Genomic DNA, 4,432 nt, shown 5'->3' with positions numbered 1-4,432 from the left:
TTCAATTTACTTTCAGCCAATGGGTGGCAGTATAGTTCAATATAATTCAGTCTGTAATGTTGCTGAGAATTCTTCAATTCAAGGTTTTGGCCATTTTAATTAAAAAGAGTGGAGACATTAAAAAAAGAAAAAATATTTCAAATAGCAATCCAGCAATTATATATTCCCAGTTTATTATAGTTCAGCAATAGAAAAGGATTTAATATAATGTAATCCAAAAACAGCAAGTTAGTTCACAGTGTTAGGCAATGGGCAGCCCAATCCTAAGAAGGGCACGGAAAGTGAACAGGAACCGAACTAAGGCTTGCGAGGGCGCATCTAGCCCGTACGCCCGCGTAAGTGGCCTTCCGCCCGCGCTGGGACGCGGCGCTGGCCCGCCGGCGGGCCAGCACCGGTGCAAGCCACAGGCGCCCGGGCGGCGGCGCAGAAGTGGCGTAGAGCCCTACGCCGACGCAGGGGGGGGCGGGGAGCAAGGCGGGGTCGGAGTTAGTCCGCTCCCTAAGCTCCTCCAGAAGCGGGAACGCCCACAGCGGCGCAAAAAAGCTACGCCACGGAAAAAGAAGGCGTAGCCCATAGGCGTCCATGGAACGGCGAAAAATCAGCCCCCTCTCTGAGCGCCTCGCCCCGCCCCTATGGCCCGAAGGAGCATAGGATGAGAACTATCCCGGGGACCAATCAGCGTGCGCGCCCGGCATGGACGAGCCCCCCTCTCTGCACCCAATCACCTGCGACCGCGTCCTACAAAACATCCGGCCAGCACCGCCCAAACCCCCAGGTAAGTGAGCACTCGGCCGGAGGCTCTGCCCGTCTGCTGAGTGGCATTGCCCCTTTGAAAACCGAAACGGGCTGAGGGCATTCACATTGGCAGGCGCAGAATGCACTCAGGGGACTTTGCGAAAAACTGGGGGAACTTCGCATAAAGGGGAAGAGGTGCCTAACTGCCTAACTCTCTTTCTACCGTGATAGAAAGAATGACTCCACAGCTAACTGATGCATGCTAGTTGCTTCTAACTAAGCACAAACAAACTAACCCTTCCGTGGCAGAAGGGAATGACACTTTGCAAATTAACCGCATGCTCTCCCGTTTCCTTGCAGGTGCCCTGACTCTTGCGCTCCCACCTGGTGATGACCGACAGAGCGCTGACAGGTAAGGAGGAGGTGGGGGGGCATTCCGCAGATTAGTGCAAACCGCCCATTCACCTGAACCCACCCGCTCACTTGCCGCTTTGGGTGAGGCCCAGCAGGGGTGGGGGGCAACCATGCCCGCCCCTGGCTGCCTCAGAGGCAGGCGCCTCGAAAACCACATGTGGCCAGGTGTTTGTTGTGACCAGCTCATTCTCTCCCTTAAAGGTAAAGGCTTGCCAAGGCCGAGTGCATCCTCACCAGACCGTCATGCATCAGCTGCTGCCCTCGACCATGTGCAACCCCCCCCCGGATGGCGGAGTGTGGGGCTTGCCTTGCCAGTGGAACGAGGCAAAGCCCACACGTGTCTTTTTCCCCCACAGGCACGTCCAGGGCATGGCTGCTCCCCCGCGCCCCGCCCTCCCCAAACATCTCTGACGGACGGTTGGCTGCAGCCCAGGAAGCACCGTCGCGCCGCGGCCTGCATCCCAGCCCCGCCCCTCCGAGCGGGAAGGAGGGCTGTGTGGAATGCTCCGGCTCCCTCGCCAGCCTAAACGCAAGCCCGCTCTTTCCAGTGCAATAAAACGAGATGTACAACAACTGTTTTCTGTGTCTGCGAGTCTGACTTCGTCCTCCGCCCCTCCCCCAACACTCCCGTCACATCTCCCCACCTGCACATTGCCACAAATGTATCCGACACACCCCGTCTTGCCTCCCCGCCCCCTCCCTCCTCCTCCCCCCCTCCTCCTCTGTATTTGACCAGTGTCTGTACCACCCATCTGCTGAAGAGAACTTGATTCTCAGAAGCCTATGCCACAATAAAATTGGATAGTTTTAAAGGTGCTATGGGACCCTTTTTGAATTCGCTACCACAGGCTAACACGGCTAACTCCCCTGCATCTATGGCCAGGTAGAGGGTTGGGGCGGGGCATGTGAGCGGGGAGGGGGATCAATCCCCGGTGGGGAGAATAGCTGGCACCCGATAAGCAAGGGAGAGGGTGGTGCGAGCTGCCGCTGCAAGGGAGCGGGAGATGGCAGGGGAAACGGTCCACTCGCGGGAATCCTAGCCCCCACCAATGGAGAATCCAGGGTGGTGGCAGGCGGATGCCATATCCCGGGCAGGAGGTCTCGCGCGCCTGGGGAGGGTCGCCCCCATCGCAGCCGCAGCCCCAGCAACACAGTCCCATGAGCGGCCGCCTCCCAGAGTGGGTCCAGCCCCTCGGGCGTCTGCAGCAGCCCCATTGGTCATTCCACCCCAGGGCGTCCTGCCTCGCATCCAATCCCGTGGAGCAGTTGCCAGCCTCCCACGCCAACAGGCCATGGTTGTTGGGAGGGGTGGGGTGTGTCCGAGGCTGCGCGTGGCTCCGCCCTGGCTCGGCGCCGTCTCCTGCGTTCAGCAATTGTGGCCACTCGCGTTGCCCTGCCGGGGGGGGGAACCACTCCGAGGCTGCCAGCCCCGCCAATCCTGCAGGGAAGGCCGCTGGCCCCGCCCACAGGGGCAGTGGAAGAGCGCATCAGCTGCGCAAAGTGGCTAAAATGCGGGAGCCCGAGGCCTCCCGGCTGGCTGCCACAGCGTGCCCCTTCCCCGGCCGGGCCATGCAGGCTGGGTGGCCACCCCAGGCCCGGGAGGGCCCCCTGATGGCAGGTTGCGTGACTGCCCCAGCTCAGGGCGGCATGCCAGGCAGGGCAGGTGCGTTAGGGCAATATGGAAGACATGCCAGAGCGGCCCCTGGCCAGTCCTTGTGCATCCTAAGCCCCCCCCCCCCCTTGGAAGGGATGCGCTGTCACCGCGGGCCTGGTCATGCACTCATGGTGCCAGGGCAGGATATGGCTGGCAGTTCACCAAACTATCGCAGGCAGACACGGGTCCATGTGTAGATGAGCTTTATTCCCAGTCCCACGGCGCAACGTACAGCCAGGCCCAAGGGTTCACGTCCCGCAAGGATGCACTTGAGCAGCACAGCATCCCCGCAAGGGAAGAGGGCCCTGGGGCCATAGGAAGCCAACCACCACGGCCCCCTCCCCTCCAACCCACAGGTCTGAGACGGGGGGGGGGCCTGTGCTGAACCTATCCATGAACTATGCAGCTGCCAGACAGAAGATAGGGAATTGTTACATCTCAGACCCTCCAAGGTCATGCCGGCGGGCGGTGTAGTTCGGTGGGCAGCACAGAAACACTATACCCACAGCGGTCCCGGCTGCATGGAGGGCGACGGGTGGCGGGAGCAGTGGGCGGCCAGGCTCGGGGCCCAGCTCATTGCCAAGGCTGCCGGGAATGACCTCCTGGCAGATGAGGGTGCAATGACTGCGCGGCCAGTTTACCTGGAGGAGCTCTTCCCTGGCCGTGCGGAGGAGGCCCACCTCATACGAGCGTGGCTAGACACGGCGCTGTGCGAGGTGGAGCATGACCTCCTGGAAGAGGAGGTGGCTGCGGGCCCCGCGCGCAGTAAGTCAGGGTCCTCGGCGCCATCCAGGGAGCCTCCTCCGCTGCCACAGAGGGCAGGCCATAAGGGCCCGGAGGCGTCCCAGCCACTTCCGTCGAGGCGCAGGTTGCAGGTGCTTGCAGCAGATGCCGGGCTGCCACCAACGGGTGCCCCCCCTCCCTCTCTCCCCCCTCTGCAGGGACCATCAATGACAGGTGGATGGCTGCCATGGACCGGGTTCACGGGGCATTCCAGCAGGCGCGGGCAGCGGCACCATGTGAGTCTCGCCAACAGGAGGGGCACGGGCATGTGGGGTGGGGCGGCCTGCGGCCGCGACAACAACCCCAGAGCCCACAGGGGCCCTGACGCTCCCATCCCCCACCTCTTGCCCCCACAGCGGCGCCCGCCCGGAGCCCCTCGCCAGATGAGGAGGAACTTGGGAGGGGCTTCACCGCCTGGTCTCCACCCCGCTACCCGCCACCCGCTGAAGACCCAGACGGTGACCCAGTGGAGGGGCCTGGCAGGAAGCGGCCGAAGCTGGAGCCCGTCCCCGCAGACGGCCGGGCAGCTGCCGATATGCCATCCCAGGCACAGGCATCTTGGACCCCAGCCGGGCCCCTGCTCTGTAACGGGGATGCCGTGGCGGGGTCGCTGGCCTCCCCCTGCTCCGACGCGCTACCTAGCCCTCACCCTCCTGGCTGCTGAGGCCGGGGTTCTGGGTTGGCAAGCTGCTCTCTGGGCGCCTGATGCGGCCCTGGAATCGATTGGGAATAAAGCCAAGTTCATTAACCGCTTTTCCCGTGCAGCCCGTCCATGGGGGGCGGTGGCTGCTGGCCGGGGCGGCTTTCCCATGCTCTCTACATGCAGGGGTTGAGGGAGCGGGGACT

General features: G+C 62.7%; 1 long non-coding RNA gene across 1 annotated transcript; it reads left to right on the top strand.

Annotated features, from left to right (window-relative positions):
* The first annotated feature begins 514 nt into the window (after window positions 1-514).
* LOC129344906 (uncharacterized) lies at window positions 515-1,683 on the top strand. Its single transcript, XR_008598419.1, has 3 exons — window positions 515-775; window positions 1,096-1,147; window positions 1,506-1,683. It is a non-coding gene; the product is annotated as an uncharacterized LOC129344906 (long non-coding RNA).
* Window positions 1,684-4,432: the final 2,749 nt, after the last annotated feature.

Source organism: Eublepharis macularius, chromosome 1 (genome assembly GCF_028583425.1).
Source record: "Eublepharis macularius isolate TG4126 chromosome 1, MPM_Emac_v1.0, whole genome shotgun sequence".
Classification (NCBI taxonomy): domain Eukaryota; kingdom Metazoa; phylum Chordata; class Lepidosauria; order Squamata; family Eublepharidae; genus Eublepharis; species Eublepharis macularius.
The sequence above is the reverse complement of the archived record's forward strand: the minus strand, read 5'-3'. Positions and strand labels throughout refer to the sequence as shown.